The sequence below is a fragment of the Rutidosis leptorrhynchoides genome, chromosome 7 (assembly GCF_046630445.1).
Source record: "Rutidosis leptorrhynchoides isolate AG116_Rl617_1_P2 chromosome 7, CSIRO_AGI_Rlap_v1, whole genome shotgun sequence".
In the NCBI taxonomy this organism is placed as follows: domain Eukaryota; kingdom Viridiplantae; phylum Streptophyta; class Magnoliopsida; order Asterales; family Asteraceae; genus Rutidosis; species Rutidosis leptorrhynchoides.
Genome location: NC_092339.1, coordinates 250343757 through 250363419, shown reverse-complemented (window position 1 = coordinate 250363419; position 19663 = coordinate 250343757). Strand labels below are relative to the sequence as shown.

The 19663-nt window shown below is 29.7% G+C and overlaps 1 long non-coding RNA gene across 1 annotated transcript; it reads left to right on the top strand.

Annotated features, from left to right (window-relative positions):
* Nucleotides 1-335: 335 nt before the first annotated feature.
* Nucleotides 336-2971, top strand: LOC139857389 (uncharacterized). The gene is made up of 3 exons (XR_011762506.1): nucleotides 336-519; nucleotides 696-792; nucleotides 2719-2971. It is a non-coding gene; the product is annotated as an uncharacterized lncRNA (long non-coding RNA).
* The last annotated feature ends 16692 nt before the right edge of the window (nucleotides 2972-19663 follow it).

Here is a 19663-nt window from a genome sequence, read left to right as displayed (position 1 = left end):
CTCCCAGACAGCGATGATTGCGGGTTATTATCGCTGCATCGGCATAGTCGAAACGAGAGATGATCGCAACGGGTGATTTAGTCCCCTTGGGTGATCTAATCGCTGTTAAAAAAAAAAAAAGATTAATAATTAATAATTAATAAAAGGTCTTAAATTGGGCGAGCAAATTGCATACCTCTTCTACAAATCACTACAATCTACAAATAATCTAAAAAATGCCGCCTTCTAACGCTAAAATAATTTAAAAATACAAACATCCAGCGGTTCATTGGGGTACAATATTATATTATCTAGCAAATAATTCTAAGTAACAACTGCCCTTTGTAACTAAAAAGTAAATAAACCAGGCGATCCCCAAATTCTATCCATCCCTACCAGACGACATAACCTAACCGTGTTTGATTTTCTGAAACTTTACAATCGAAATTAATGTGATATCCAATGTTATCAAATCAATGTGCGATGATTCTGTCAATGGGAATCCACATATCGATTGTCAACCTGTATCATCTACCATCGGTAAGCTTTCACATCTTTAAGTTAACGGTTATCATCTGTTTTCGATGAGTGTAGTTAATTTTATTAACAACCCAAATTTGAATATTTTGACCCAATTTTGTTACGCTTCATTTGATATACGTACACAAGAAGACATCTTTCCTAAAGTCTGTGTGTTATCATCATGTCCAATGCAGGTGCACAAGTTCTTGTCATATAGTGAAGATGGTTTAATTTAATCTGGAAAGCCTATTTTTCAAGCTTATTCATGTCTTATATTTAAAGAGATGGCAGGTGTCATGTCCTTCCATTTCATTTAGTTAAGTATCAATGTTGTCTAATTTACATTCTTATTCACCAATTGGAAGTTAATTGACAATCGCTCTGGCTACAATATATATGCTTGCATTGTGCAATACTAACGTACTTACTTTATAAAATACTTGATTAGGTAGCCGTGAGTAACTTGCTTATGAAATATTGTTTGGTCGTATTATATTCATTTTGTGATGTTTTTAAGGTATAATGGTTGTGCAAGGGTATCCTATAACTGGAACTATGTACATTTAGTTAGTAAATGATTGTGTCTTAGGGTTTCGTGGATGTTAATGATGATGAATGGTGATGGTTTCTTGAAATTTTTTTGGAACTTCTTTGGCCTGCTTTCTAGGAAAGTTTCAAGTTCAACCCGAAAACAACGTTAGGCTTAGTACGTTGATTTGGATTTTTTGACTAATATTTTTGCATATGGTTTTGACGTTTTTGAATTAAGAATTTTGTTTAATTTTGAATATGGCTTTGACATTTTTAAGTTTGCAGTTTCTTGATGTTATTGGGATTAATATAAGTTTTAATCTTTAATTATGTTATTGGGATTACAATATAAAGTTGAAATTTTTTACAATATTGCTAATATATTTGAAATTAGCTTTGTTGACCGAAAGTTGGTGATGAAGTTATAATCTTTTTGTGTTCTTATACAGAATCGGTAGCCAACATAACCGGAATACCCCCTTGGTTTTTGCAGTAAAATTGATACCGTGAGTGCCTTCATCCGAAGTTGTTATTATGCATTGCTTGATTAGAGGTTTAACCTTTAGATTATTTTAACCTTTGAATTATTAGAATCTGACATATGCTGGTATGTTTTAACTCATATATATGTGGTACGCAACCAGATTGCTGAAATCTTGTTCGTATCATGTGTAGTGTTTTGTTGTCTGGGTTATGTTTAGAAAGCTTAAAATCTGTTGGAATTGGCCGAATACTTCAGAGAAAATGTAGTTCTACGTATTGTCTTTTATTAGTTACTGTCATGGGCTTATTCAACTATATATGGAACTATGCCCATTTGGTAGGAATATAGATTTGACAAATTGAGTAGGTTGAGTATTGGATAGAACGACATAATAAAGACCATTAGATTCTATTTGTTCATCGCCGCTTTGGGTTGTGGGGATGTTAATCGATTATGATTTTAACTAACAGAGCGTGTTTGTGAACACTACCATGTAAGGAGAGCGAATATTTCCATTATAACATGTGAAACTTGGTATTTTTTTTTGTTACTTTTGCAACCAGAAGCAGTTGAGTTAAGTTTGCCTTATCAAGTGGGAGATCGGTCTGTATAGGAGGTCGCCACACCAATCATGTATCCAGTCACAGCCAACATAGACCATTCATGGGTCTCTAAGAGTTACGTACTAAGGAGAGGTCATAGAAAAGTCTTTGGATGGGGAATATTTGTTAATAGAACACTTCAAAAGTTTTTTTCCCTATTTTTATTATATGTACTTCTAAAGCGCACAGTAGAACTGGAATGGCTATATACCATTCTAGCCAAATGGGTCATTGTGAGCACCTTTCTTCTTAGTTTAATATTCGTAGTCTAACTTTCATTTGTTGGACAAGAGACACTAAACTTGGGGTTCTTGTAGCTTGCAAGTTGCAGGGCTATTTCAAGTCAAAAGTTCAACATGTGACAATAGGTTTAAAAGAGAAGGCATTCCCTCTTTTGGTTTTGTGAATTTTTTTCCATGCAATTGTGTAGTAGTCTCTAGCGGCTCTTATTGATGTCTATGTAGAAAGAGTAGGATAAACAAATGTTGTTCGATGTGTCCGTTGACAAGAAATTTTCAATTTAGTTTGCTGTATAAATTTTGAAGTCCCCATTTCATGTGCACTCGCTCCGTTTCACTGGTTTAACTGTTTCCATCTCAGGTATTCAACTTTAGTACTGAAGATTAATAAGAAAAATAACTGTCGATAGTGAGGTTCCCGCCCTTGATTATGATCATACTGGCCAATTTATCTTCCTTGGGGATGCACAGTTGAGTCTTCAATGTCATTTTATCGACTTTTTATGATGTATTTTTGTGTTTCACAGTAACCTTTTCTCTATTGTTTTTTTCTCTTTAAATGGTTGTGTTGTTTCGATTAGTTTTTTATGGGTCACCGAGTGTGGGTTATGTGCTGTTTCGATTATCTACCATGTATTTATTAATTCTAAATATCCGTAGACTGATTTAATAGGGGTATGTGGTTCGATTAGATGTTTCCTGATTCGTTGCCATCTCTCTGTGGGCAATGCAGAAATCAAATGTAGGTTGTTATCAAAAATTTGAATTTGACAAATTATGACCAACATCTTCAGTCATTTATAGAAGTTATGGTTTGAAACGGAACTTTTGCTAGTTATTGTTTTTTTTTTTTTTTTTTTTTTTTTTTATATTTTTTGTATTTTATCTTTTTATTGTTTTATTTACAGACAACCTTACACGATATGACATGATGTATATGTATTATATTGTTCATAATACACCGTGTAACTTGGCTAAGTGTTTAGCTCGGTATCTATATAAGAGTGTGGGGAAAAAACATTATGTTGCTGTTTGTGGTGGAGCCTATATAACCCAGTTAGCTCTAGGTTTAGGAGATAATACTGAGAGTGATCTATTTGCTTTGACAGAGGTTGCAACTACAACCTATTTTGATGAAGCATATTTGGCAAACCTAGACCTAGTTGATAACAAAAACCATTCTGGTGGAAATTAGGGGTGTTTATCGGTTTGGTTTTCGATTTTTCGGTTCGGTTTTTTCGGTTTTGAAATTCTAAAAATTAAAACAAAAAATCAAATCAAAACCAAATTCAAATATCAAAACCAAAACCAAAACCGAACCCAAAACCAAATTTGAATTCGGTTCGGTTTCAGTTAAAATCAAATTAACTTCCACATCGATTTTTTTTTTTTTTTTTTTTTACTTTTTTCTCACAATCTAAATAAACATTATATTATTAACTTTGTAAGTATCATACTAAAATAATATATATATTCGAACATATATACAAATTTTAGAAAATAAAATAAGCTTATATAATATCATAATACAATACATTTTATATCAAAAAATAAATAAAACCAATACCAATAACAAAACTAAAGCTTTCTGTTTTAGTCATAGTGTATAATTTCTAATAATAAAAAGTTGTAAAGCAGTGTATATAAATTTGATTGATTTAACGTGCACACACACATAAATTGAAACTGAATAGCAAATAGACTTGAAATGATTACAGTTTTAAAAATGTGGAGTTAAAAGGAAAATTATGAAATTAAAGATTAAAATAGGATTTCAATTCAAGTAAATCGAATTTGACTTGAAGAGTTAAAATATCTATTCAAAATCGTTTCTCGTACATGTATACAATAATATAAATAACTTAAAATATTTATTTAATATTGTATAAATTGAACTCGGTTTTATATTCGGTTTTCGGTTAACCAAATTAAAAAATTTCAAAACCGAAAACCGAATTAAAATTCGGATTCGGTTTTTCTCGATCCGAAAATCATTTTTCAAATTCGGTTTGGTTTTTTCGATTTGGTTTCGATTCGATATTCGGTTTAAATGGTTTCAAACCAAATGGTGCACACCCCTAGTGGAAATGTCAGTTCTGCAAGGAAAGAAAGAACTACTGTCAACTGTGAAGCGTTCCAAGATCTCAGATTCAGTGATTTGGAAAAAGATTTACGCTATAAGAATGAGGCGGTACGTTTTTTATTTAAAGAACTTGGATATTCGTTTGCACCATGTCCTTCCTCTAGTAATCAATCTGGTAAAGCTGTTGGTTCATCTCAACCTAAATTCACAAAATCAACTGCTGCACGTTTTCCTGCTCGTCTTCGGTAAAATGATGAAACTTCAGGTACTTCCAGTGGGTAATGTGACGTAATCAACTGCTACTGCTTTAGGTTTGTGTTTTAATGATTCAGATCGAACACTTGTTTATTTTTGGTTATGTGCTTTGATTATTATGTTAATTTCAGCACTGTTTGATAAATATTTTAATAGTTTGGAACTAGTATCTTTTGGATATTTTGTTTACAATCCTAGTTTATGGATCTTATTTATCACTGGTTTTATTTGGCTGTTGGATCTTATTTATCCATGTTTTCAGTTATATTATTGGCCACTTGTTCAATTTGTTATACTTTAGATTGAAAGTAATAGCTATGACTCACTTGTTGACAATTGGTTGTGTTGACCCAACAAGCAACATTAGCTACTTGCTAAACGCAACATGACGTGTGCACCTGAGACATAGTAGCAATGTCCGAATATTGTTCTATAGAAGCAACAATTGGCAAGTTTAGAAACGGTAATTTTTATGTTAGTTGATAAAACTGGTTTACATCTTTACATGAAATCCCAAGTATCGACAAATATCAAAGCTCGTTTAGACAATACGACAAATTAATAAATGACTACGTATGACTTTTCTTATATTAAAAATACACCTTTTTATTCCCTTTTCATATATGGTTTTAACCAGTATTAGAACTACATACAAAACATAAAAAGTAACTCGAATAACTAAGCTTATATATAATTTTAAAACTGAATACAAAATATTATGATTCATGTGTCATATCTTTAAGATTGACACTGATAAGAAAAGTTACAAATACAAAATCATGTTATTATAGCAATGTCATAAGATCACCAAATTAAATTCTTATAAGTCTTTTTTATAATAATAATTATGACACTATAAACTCATTCATCTTATTAAACAATCAACATCTACTAAAAACTTATATTAATATGACCTAAATATAAAGTGTCTTATTATGTTTCGATCTAACATGACTAGGACAAATGAATGTCATATGATAGTATATTTCATATAACTTTAATATAAGGTGTCATATTTAATTAACGCATAATGCGACATCAATCGGTTAAATATCTTATAAATTTCCCTTTTATGATTCACAATTAAAGTGTCATATCAAATGATATGATACTTGTGACCCCAACAATTCATCCGTTACATTAAAGACTCAAAGTGTCCAAAAAAATTGACAGTTATACGACATAAATATCACATGTCCTATTAGTTCATGATATAATACGACTATGACAAATAAATGTCCTATGATACTTTAATTCTTAACACTTATTTATAAAGTGTCCTATTCAATAAACACATAACGCGACACTAAACCGTAAAATGTCTTATAAAGTTCCATTTTATGATTCACAATTAAGGTGTCCTATGAAATGATATGACAATTAGGACCCCAACAACTCATCCGTCACATTACAGAATCAAAGTGTCCTAAATATTTATAATGATACGACATATATTTCACATGTCCTATTAACTTATGATATAATACGACTATGAAAAAAAAATGTCCTATGATAGTTTATTTCATATGACCTTTTTATAAAGTGTCCTATTAAATTCACACATAATGCGACACTAAATCTTTAACTGTCTTATAAAGTTCCATTTGATGATTCACAATTAAAGTGTCCTATGAAATCATATGATAATTATAATTAACGTGTCCTAAAATTTTACAATAATACAACATAAATATCATATGTCCTGTTAGCTTATGTTATAATATGACTATGACAAATAAATGTCCTATTAGAGTTTATTTCATATGACTTTTATATAGGGTGTTCTATTAAATTAACATGTAATACTACACTATGCCGATAAATGTCTTATAAAGTACTATCTTATGGTTCATACTTAAAGTGTCCTATGAAATCATATGACCATTAAGCCAGAAAAATATCAATCAGTCATATTAAGTCCTATTATGTTCTACTATGACACGACTCACAAAAATAAACGTCCTATAAAGGTACATTTCATATATCTGTCATATAATGTGTCTTAATAACATAAATTTATAGGACATAAGTACCAAAAGTCCTAACATGATACAATTTAATAGGACTCTCGGAAATAATTGGCCTGTAAAGATATATTTAATATGACGTTCATATTAAGTGTCCTATTACATAAACATATAATGAGACTCTATCAAATAAATATCTTATAAGATTCTCTATTAGGATCTACTTTTTAAGTGTCCTATGAAAATATATGATTATGCGACCTACTCTAAAAGTGTATCTCATCATAGGACCCTACTCTAAAAGAGTACCTCATAATAGGACCATAATCTAAAAGCGTAGCTCATAAAAGGACCTAAATATTGTTTGGTCCTATGTAAGTAGCATTTAGGACCATATTTTACTAGGTCCCAGAAAAAAGGTCCTCTAGGAGCATTTTTCTTGTAGTGTGTATATCTTATATATATAAATTTTGAAACCATAATATATCTTTCCGTACTAAGCTATTATGTATGAATTAAATAAGGGTAGATACTACTCGGTTGAATTCATATTACTAATATGCTATGATGTATATCCTTCCTTAACAACTTAACCATTGTTAACTACGATCTCTGTTTCAACTCAATGAATTCCGTTTCATAATAAACTAAGTGTATTATTCAATTACATGTTTGATTTTACACTTTCGATATACTCGAAACTTTCTAGAAAACATCATCCATACCTTGCGAAGTTAGCAAGAGTTCTATGAGCATCAACATGATTCACTAAAGAAATATCTATAAGAATAAATAATGAAGTATTGATCACATTAGTAAAATACTCCGCGAAGATTATGTAATCTCTAATGTTTTAGTGATTATTCATTTCTAGAGGAAAATCAAATGAGTTTAATTTAATATTAACTCATTAAATCTATATTACATCCGAAGAAAATATACATATATTTTCATAAAGACTGTGATAAAAATTCTCTTGTACAAAACAATACTTGTGAAATTTTTTTAACGGGTAGGTAATACCCGAGAAATATATAAATTCACAATTAATATGTTACATTCTTCAATTCTGATTCAGCAATCATCAACTATACTCACTACCTTCACAACGATATACATTCTTTCATAGAAATCAAAACGACTATTCGTATCCAAATTCGATTACATATTCTGATTTTGACAAATTAAAATCCAAGTCAAGATTTAACAGAAGACATCACTCTTAGATTCAAATCTCTTTCAAAGTTATACTTTGACTTCAAAACTGTGTTAGAACATCACTTTTATTCATAGCATTCAGAGAGATATTAGAATTATTCAAGATTCACGACGATTTCATCACTAGGATATTGACAATGACAATCTACATTTAAACCCTTCAAAATTCCCAAAGAAACTACAATTAATGAACAATCGAAAAGATGAACCAACCACACGTTACCTACGAAAAGAAAGACTTATGCATATAGTGATGCACCTGAAAAACTCTCGAAACCAAAGTCATAGCTTAACACATATCCGTGTCAGATCCTTTGGCATTTATTAGCAAAAAAATAACTTTTCAATCCCTTTTCAACGTAGACAGTTTTGTCACAGCTTCAGCAAATCAACTTCAATTGTTCTTTCGAATAAGCCTTATTATAACGATTACCCCTTCATCATTGTTACCGGGGAACTTTTTATATCTCGCCACATTAGCAGTAAACTTACCAACAACTTCATTGATCTTTAAGCCTCTTTAAAAAATCACTATAATTATTCATTGAAACCCCATCATTTACTCATCTACATCTTGTAACAATAATTGCCATTTCAACTACCGAGAATTAGCAATCAATCTTTCGAATATCGCAACGATTCTACGCCAACAGTATATATATATATATATATATATATATATATATATATATATATATATATATATATATATATATATATATATATATATATATATATATATATATATATATATATATATATATATATACACATATAACGTCTACCTCCAAGACTTACATACTTCGAATGTAAATTTTCTGAAAAACACCCTAAACTGTGAACTAGTTGTCGAAATTTTGAAAAATACTGATGAAGCAGTAAAAACTGTAAACAATATTAACAGCCAAAAGTTTGATGATAAAGAATAGTGTGTTGGCAAAGCTCAGAAAAAGAGAAGGTTTGGAACTGGAAAACGGATTGAGCAAACCATGAAGGAGGATGTGGATAAATCACGAAGACTAAACTTGCCTTTAAAGAATCCCAATGATTCAGTGTCTGCTGAAGTTTTTAGCAAATACATTACTCCTGACTCTAAACCTTTATGGACAAATCTTCATCATCATCTATCGACATTAGAAATTCTAAGATATCATCATATCTTTCATTATAAATATCCTCGGTATTTCTGAAGATATTTCATAACTATTCTTATCTGAAATTATTCATTTCTTCACGCTATCTGTGTTATATCATAAAAGAAACTATTTTAGTTTCTAAAATTATGAAAAATTTGAATTTAAAATATGAATGTTTTTGAAGAAGTGTTGGGAACTGAAGCATGAGTTAGTATAATATAATGACACTTGATCAACGTGATTATATTACAGTAAGTCATGCTGAGTTTCTAAATGGAACGTGATGATTCACAGACAATATCGTCATCATGTGCCATATTACACGACTCTTACATTCTACCTCATCTCCAAACACATTAAGAACATATCTTCTTGATAGTTCCATTTTTCGGATATTCTGGTAATTTGACAAATCAAGATCGTGCTATTATCGTTTATTTCTTAGAACATTAACTATGTCCATTCAAAACTCCATAACTACGAATTCCGGACCATTGCTTGCTGTAATTAATGGATAGAAGAGAAAACAGAGCATGAAGCTCCGAGATAGGAATGAGAGTATAAATCGCAGCAAATAAGAGAGAGCATTAACTGTGTATGTCGATGATTATAGAAAGACAAGAGCGGTGACTCCAAAAAATAAGGAAGGATATAAACCCTAAACCCTAAACCCTAAACCCTAAACCCTAAACCCTAAACCGTATATATCGATGCATATAGCAATATAAAGATAGAGGAGGACTAAAAACACTATAAAACCAAGAGTATAATAGAAGTGAATATATTCTTCTGGCGGTAGGTGGAAAAAAAGAATGACGAATATGAAAGTTAGGAGTATATCAAGAATCAGAACTGGATGGAACATATTGACGAATGCTTTAAAGTATGAATTGAGAGAGAAATAATAGAAGGTGTGAGTTGTAATGAAACGAAGGGAGTGGATTTATAGTGAAATATCCGACAGAGCAATCGAGACAAATCATCGCATTTAATCAAAGAAGATTCTAATTTCCTTAATTATCGAAGAACCAAATCTTATTACAAAGATTTTCTCCAAATCCCTTGAACTCTGGAAATCAATCCTGTCTGCATCAAAAGATATGACGAATCTACACTTACTCATTTCACTCTTTTGTGATAGCTTCACTCATACTCTTCACAAAATCAAAAGGTTTTATCTATATTACTCAATGATGATAAAACTCTAATTTTCAACTTGTATGCGTCATAAAAACATACTTATTATCAGCCATGACCATCCCAATCAAATTTCGGGACGAAATTTCTTTAACGAGTAGGTACTGTGACAACCCGAAAATTTCTGATCAAATTTAAACTTAATCTTTAAATGATTTAATGTTTTTGACACGATAAACAAAGTATGTAATGTTGAACTCTCAAAAACTTTGAACTGTGTTCATGTATTCATTTACCCTTCGACTGCTCTCGATGATTCACGAACAACTAAGTATAAATAGATATGTATGAATATATACATATGTGTGATTATTAATTTGAGAAATATTAATAAAACATTTAACAGTTTGGTTGATATGAAATTATTATATGACTTGAAAATATTAACAATGTATTTGATGAATAATACTTTACATAAACGTATTAGTTTCAATATATGTTTATCGATGGAAATTAAAAGATAATATCGAATGCTTGAATTATTAGATACATTATGATATGATTACAGGTCTCTATTGTGAGGTCCGCGTTGATTGAGAAATCATTTTTTTAACGGTAATCGGAATAAATGGTAAAGTGAATTATAAGTAAGAACAAATGTGTCAATTAACGAAAGTTAGACAAAAGCTAGTGGAGAACTAAAGTTCATAATATTCTATTGATTTAACTTCATACGTGCGAAAACGTTTTTCGATATAATAGAAATTGATAATTAAAAATGTTTTCGTTAAAAAAAACATAATTTGAATATATACAATATGATATTAATTATTAGAATTAAATATATAAATAACTCGCAATGTATATTTAAAACGTGTTTATCAATATTGAATATATATGATTTCAAAATTTGTTAAGTAAACGATAGTAACATTTGGTTATTCGATTCGATTGATTTTTAGAACGTTTGAGAAGTTAAAATAAATGTTGGCGCATAAATGAATTATATCAAATTAAGTTCTAGAGCATAAACTTTAGATGATATAATAATATCTATTATTTAAACGATTTTAAATTATATATATTGAACTTTAAAATATAATTAGTTTGAAAAACTAAATATTATATAATTAGATAAATATTTCAATTATATATATATATATATATATATATATATATATATATATATATATATATATATATATATATATATATATATATATATCATGTGTACAAGTTTATATTTTAAAGGATGATATATATATATATATATATATATATATATATATATATATATATATATATATATATATATATATATATTTATATATATATATATTACAAAATATAAGGTTAACTTAGATATAAAACGTTTTGAATTAAATATACTTTGATAAATAACGAGACGTTAATTTATAGAAGCAAATGACCAAAACACTCAAACATTCAAGTAATATTTCTTATAATATAAATTATTGATAATTAAGTCTAATTTTGTATAAAGGTACGCATCGCGAAACGTAAAATGTTAGTTTCTAAGCGTACGAAAATGCGTTCGAGAAACCAGAATCGGGACATAAGTCGAGTGACAATGCATGTGTCGTTGGAACTAAATTTACAAATTAACTATACACGTAAATATAATATAATATATAATTAATTATATAAATTAAATATATTATATATATTAAAAACCGAGTGTCGGCAGCCTAAAATGATCGAGCATGTGCTGGCATAGAGAGCCATGCGATCGCATGGCTAAATAGCCTTGCCCCCATGCGATCACATGGTGTGGTTAGGTGGAGAAGATGTCTTTAAAATTCGATCGAATTCTATTTCTGAATCACTTCTCATCTATCTAACTGTCTCTCGATTTCTTTCTCTTTATATATATATATATATATATATACACACACACACATATATATATATATTATTAATATTATTAATATTAATATTATGAATATTAATCTTATTAGTATTAGTATTCGTATTAGTAGGTAGTGTTATTATTAGTATATACATAAAATACTACGACGAGGTCATGAGTGCATTATTTTCAAAACGGATTTTATGAGCGGGATAAAGCTAAGAAAATTATGGGTTATGGCTATGGAGGTTATGGGTATTGTTCGAGGGTATGCTCGTGAGGTCAAACTAGTGTTTATCATTTCCGTTGCGTCTACATACTTTCCTGCAATATTGAATCACAATATTGATATGTGAGCATTCATATCTCAACTTTTATATATTAATAGTGTATCTCTGACTAGTGCTCGAGTATATATGATTATGCATGCTTGTATGTTTAATATTGTCGTTAGATAGTTTATGATGAATCATGAATTTAATACATATGCTGCTGAGATAAGGTATATGATATGCATGTCGTTGGAAAGCTGGAGAAAAATTAATAACTTTTTATTTAGAAAGCATATGGTTTCGATGAACGGATTAAAAGATATCAACTGAATTATCATTAATTTTCGTATCATTATTGAAAATGATTATTATTATTATTATTATCGTCGTTATTATCATCGTTATTATTATTATTATCTAATAATAATAATAATAATAATAATAATAATAATAATAATAATAATAATAATAATAATAATAATAATAATAATTATTATTATTATTAAAAATTGTTATTGTTATTATTATTATTGTTATTATCATTAAAGTTATTATTAATATTATCATTATTATTATTATTATAATTATAATTATTAGTATTATCATTAATATTATTATAATACTTATTAGTATCATTATCATTAAGACTAATATTAGTATCATCTAATTATTATAATTGCTATTATTATCATTATTATGAATGTGATATAAAAGAGGACTAAAAGCTATTAAACAAATCGATTAGGAAATAATGAGTATAACTGTATAAGTATCATGATGAAATTAAAATATTGTAAGATAATGATTTAGATAAAAATATCGTTTTCATTATTTTTATCATTATTATTATTATTATTAAAAGTATTATTAATATTAAAACTATCATTTTTTTTACTAAAATCATCATTTTAATAGAAATATCATTGTTATTATAAAATATCATTATTATTATCATTTTAGTATTTTACTATTATTAATAATTATCATTTTGAATAGAATTAATATTTTTATAAAATATTATTATTATTACTGTTAAAATTAAAAAGTATAGTTAATATTAGAATTATCATGATTAGAATTATCATTTTATCATAATTATAATCCTCATTAGTAAATAAATATTGCTATTATTTTAATTATTATTATTACAAAATAATACAACTTTTAGTTCATTATTATTATTATTAATGTTATATTATTAACTAAATAAATATTTGATACAAATATATATTTAGTAAATATAATACAATTATATTAATAATACATATCACTATATTTTTATCATTAAAATAATATTATTATGTAAACATTATACAAATTATAATACTCAATATATAAAAATATATTTTATCATATATCTTTATCGTTAATACATTATAAGAAATTATGAAATAATTTAAGAAATATTTTCTATATAAATATTAATTACTTAAAATATGTAGAATAAATATAAGTTATTTAATTATTAAAATAACATATAATTCATTAAAATAACATGCAGATTACAAATAGTTATATATAAACTTATTACTTTGATTTATATAAAAATTATCAAATATGACAATTTAGTCAGTTATGTGATGAATCGAGTTATGCAAATTATCGATTCATCCAACTATCAAGACTTATACTATAATTATAAAATTAGATAATAAACATGTATAGATTTTGAAAGTCATTTTTGGATTATTTTTGTTAACTTTTGCATGTCGATCTCGAGTACTAGGATTGTGATACACTATGACTTGACCTAAATTGTTAGACAGATATTGACCAACATACAAATATATATACTTAATATAGGTTCGTGAATCCGAGGCCAACCTTGCATTTGTTCAATGCCGTCATATGTATTTTTACTACAAAATATAGTATAGTGAGTTTCATTACTCCCTTTTTAAATGCTTTTGCAATATATATTTTTGGGACTGAGAATACATGCGCTTTTATAAATGTTTGACGAAATAGACACAAGTAATCGAAACTACATTATATGGTTGAATGATCGAAATCGAATATGCTCCTTTTAGTCTGGTAATCTAAGAATTAGGGAACAGACCCCTAATTGACGCGAATCCTAAAGATAGATCTATCGGGCCCAACGAGCCCCATCCAAAGTATCGGATGCTTTAGTACTTCGAATTTATCATGTCCGAAGGATGTCCCGGGATGATGAGGATATTCTATATGCATCTTGTTAAGGTCGATTACCAGGTGTTCACCGTATGAATGATTTTTATCTCTATGTATGGGATGTATATTTATGAGAAATGGAAATGAAAATCTCGTGGTCTATTAAAGTTATGGAAATGATTGATTACGATAAACTAATGAACTCACCAACCTTTAGGTTGACACTTTTTATAACGACCCTCATTTTTCCATTCTATATTTTTTCAATATTAAATGCCCAAACAATATAATTAAAACTTAATGATTGAACTTTAATTAACGATTGTTAAGTATTAAGAATTATAAAATACATTAATTAACTTTGTACAATAATTGACAAGTTAATAAAAGATGAAAATAATAAGCTAATTAACTTCCATGAACAAAATGTAATAAACTAAAACTTAATGTATGTAACTAATTAATCTTAAACAAGTTTGGAATCATTTAAGCTAATTTAAAGTACAAGGACTAAAACGAAAAAGTTCCAAACTCATCCCTTGTTTACCCTAGCCGAAATTTTACAAAAAAAGGGTAAATTGACCTTTTTGCCCTTCTAAAAATCGGCCACCACCATCACCAAACCCTAACCCTAACTTTTCCTTCAAGTAAACCCTAGATCTAGAATCATCCTAATGCAACTATAAATAGAGGAGCCATCTTTAGATTTTCTTCATCCCATTCTCATACAATAATCCTCTCTCAAATCTCTCTCTCCCTCTCTTTGGCTCACGTCCAAGAAACCACCACACCACCACCATCTTCAAGTGATCTTCAAGCAATCTTCAAGTGATCTTCATCGTGTTCTTCGTGTTCATCAAGATCTTCAAGTGTGTTCTTCGTTATTCAAGTGCTTTGATCTTCATCACTAAGTTTTCTCATTGTTTTATTGTTAATCTTCATCAAGGTAAAAACCCTAGATCCAAATCTTTTAAAATTCTTGTTTCAATTCATGTTATATTCATAATTATTCATGCATGATCTTAACATCTATATTGTTCATGTAAAAAAAATAATAATAAATATACATGTACATACATGCATACGGTTATAAAAAAAAAAGAGAGAAAAGGTTTAGATCTTGAAAACCCTAATGATTCACCAAGATTGTGTTAATGTTTAAAAATGGTAACAAAATATACATATACATATATACATATACAATCGGCATATATATATATATATATATATATATATATATATATATATATATATATATACATATATATACATATACATACTGATTTAAAAAAAAAAGAAATTTTGTTAAATCTTAAAAACCCTAAAGATTTGGTAAAGATTTGTTAGTGTTTAAAATGGAAACAAAAATATACACATACTATATATACATATACGGTTTACATATATATATATATATATACAATATATATACAATATATATATATATATATATATATATATATATATATATATATATATATATATACACATACGGTCATATATATATAAAAAAATAAAAACTATATATATATATATATACATATACACGATATACATATATACATACTTAAACCCTAATTCAACCTAACCCTAATTATTAAACCCTAATTTACTACCTAAACCCTAAACATTAATTATCTAACCCTAATAATCATTACTTTACTAAACCCTAAACAATATTAAATAATACTAAACCCTAATCATTAATTAACTATTAAACCCTAAATATTTAATACTACTCTAATTAATTAAAACTCTAATACTACTAATACTACATACTACTTAACACTTATACACTTATACTACTACTTAACACTTACGCTATTACTAACATAATATACTACTTATATTATAATACTTATATTATAAAAATTTTGACCACGATTACAAAAGTCATTCACGATAACGTGTGATTACTTGAACGTCAACGCTACTTAAGGCCTATGGTGATCCTTGGTACCACTATGGGATGCTTGTGGATTTTGAATGCCAAACTTAGATTTTGGTCAAGAAATCCCGGGCCAACCGGTAACAATTGGTCATTCTGGTGACTCGGCGGTGGAATAGATGTTTGGGTATGGTGCACAATGTCAAACCCGACTATAAGTAATCATACACTCACTTGCACACTTAATAAGTGGTAGACTTAATAAGGACAACTCACTAGTGTTCAACACTAACTTACTAAAAATAGAAAACTTACTAAAAGTGGAAACTTATGCACAACTTATTTAACTTTTTGGGGTGAGACACATGCTACTTTTACTATTTACAATTTAGACACAAGTACCAACCGTTAAACTATGCTATACCTGGCTATGTCCAACAAAAGTCCCTACAGTGATATTTTTAATTGCTCGTTAAATGCATTCTTAATTATTGGGGGTAGGCCTATCGAGAGTAACGTCCCCTATACATTTGACTAAGTCTTTGTATTACTTGATAATGAAATTAAACCGACAAGGACAGAACAACCTGTCATTGGGGCAAACTTGAATGTTTAGTCTAAATATCAAGAACTGGAATAACTTTTTGATCTGCGAGATCAACTTTATAAACAAAAATCTTGTGGTCTAAAACAACGATCAAACATATTTGTTAAACCTATGATTTCACTCAACCATTTTTGGTTGACACTTTAGCATGTTTTGTCTCAGGTGCTGATTGATCAAGTTTACTTACATACTACTTATGTGATGCTACTTGGACTTAGGATCAAGAACTATCGCATTTATTATTCTTGCATTTGAAATATTTACTTTATTGTAATTTCAAATCTTGTAATGACATTCTATTTTCCGCTGCGTACTCAATAAAGTTTGTTTTTATCATATAGTGTCGTTCTCATTTATATAATATGTTGGTATTTTGATATTAAGGTCACATTCACCCAGGCCCTAACTGGGGGTGTGAAAGATTGGTATCAGAGCATAACCAGGCTGTTATAGAGAACCAGGATTGCATTTTTATGTGTGCCTTACTTGCTAGTTAGGGTGCCTTAGCAATCTAGGAAACTATAACCTTTCCTGCCTTAGATTTAAAGCACTTAGGATTTTCTTATGATCTTAACAACTTTGTTTTAATAATCTTGGCATAAGATTCTAATCAAAGTCTCTTTACTAATGTTAGGATGTCTAATTTTGATCAAGCGAACAAAATGACTCTTTTCAAGCCAACTGAAGAAGATACTGAAAGGTCTTCCACTGAAAGACTAGTTCAAAGTCCAACTTATGGCTTTATTGGTTCTCCCTCACCAAACTATAGTCCGGATACTTTACCTAAGTCTCCCGAATACTACCCGACCCTGAGAACTGAAGACAAGGGGAAACGTCCTGAGGAAACTGGTCTATCCAGAAAAAGAGCCCGATATCCTTTTTGTGATAATGATGCTAAGAACTTGGAAGGTTTGCTTCGCCATGTGGCGAGAATTGAGGATCGAATGGATGAGAAAGACCGAGAAGTTAAGAAACTGATGGAAGAGAATGCTAAATTGAGAAAAGAGTTGATGACACTGAGGTATGCGGAAGAACGTAACACCTGCTGGGGAAAGCAATCACTTGCTTATCTCAAGGAGGATGTTGATTTCTAGATGAAGATGGAGAGAAATCGAGTTGATAAGCAGCTTGCTCTAAAGGATTACAACAACAACACAGTCAACAACCGTGTTACTAACCTCTATGATAACCTCGAGTATCTCTATGAGAAACAAAAGGTGAAGAACGAGAATGTCGAGGAGTTTATGAAGAAGGTTGAGGTCGAGAAGAAGAAATATGAAGACTACTTCAATCTTAATATTTCATAGTTTATTTTTTAATTTCTTATCTATGTAAAGGCTATGCCTTAAACTATTTCTATTTCCGAATCGTGTAATAAAAAGGCTTATTTAATGCCTTGTTCCTAATAATATAAAGTGTTTTATCCATATCATGTTGATATCAATACTTTATCTTTATCATACTTGTAATTGCTCAAACTTATAACTTGTCAACTTATCAAACTTATGTTCACTTCTATGTAGTGACATCATGGTTCGTCCAGCTGCACCTACCGTTAACAACATTGTGTTGAACACTGAGCAATTTTAACAGTTACTCACTGCCGCCCAAGGCAACATCCAAGCTAATCATGCAAACACCCAACCAAAACCTTGTTCTTACAAGGACTTTACAAACTGCAACCCTCCCGCTTTAAAGGGAAGTGAAGAGGCCGTTGAATTGGTCCGATGGTTCGAAAAACTAGAGTCCATCTTCCGTGTCTGCAACTGCGGGGACAATGATCGAGTCAAATATGCTACTAGTTCATTAGTTGGCAATGCTCTGACTTGGTGGACAGTTCATGCTAAGTCTGTGGGAATCGATAATGCTAATGCAACCCCATGGGATGAACTTAAAAGCATGATGGTTAACAAGTTTTGTCCTAGAATCCACGTTCAAAAGCTTGAAGTTGAGTTCTGGGAACTCAAAGTTAAAGGTACCGACATTGAAAGCTACACTAACCGTTTTCTCGAGCTTTCTACATTGTGTCCCAAAATATTTCCTACTGAGCTGAGAAAGATTGAAAGGTACATTGAAGGTCTCCCTGAGGATGTTCAGGGAAATGTTATCGCTGCTGATAAGGTTACTCTTGATGCCGTGATTCTCATGGCTCAAAATCTGATGATGGCCAAGAGAAGAAGAGCTTTGGCTAGTAAGCAAGTTGATACTAAGAGTAGTGATGGAAAAAGGAAGTTTGAACCATCTCAAGGTCTGACTCAGAATGTTAGTAAGAAGCTGGCGGATAGTACAAGGACGAATTATAAAGGTACCTATCCTTTTTGTGTTCGTTGTGAGAGGCACCACCTGGGGCGGTGCACTGCTACTTGTTCCTTGTGTAAGAAGGTGGGACATGTAGCTAATACTTGTAAGACTCCTCTGAAAGATAAAGCGGTGGTTCCTGCTAAAGCTCCTCCTACTTGTTACACTTGTGGAGAGAAGGGACACATTAACCCAAATTGCCCTAAGAAGAAAGATACTCCTGCTACTGGAGCCAATACTACTGCTGCAAAATGGCGTGCATTTATTATTACTGCTGCTGAAGCTCGAGAAGAGGATGAGGTCATCACGGGTACGTATCTTGTCAATAATTGTTACGCAACTATTTTATTCGATACGGGTGCCGATAAGAGTTACGTGTCTAGTGAATTTTGCACCTTATTCACTGAAAAGCCTCAACCCTTAGAAACTAAACGATTAGTAG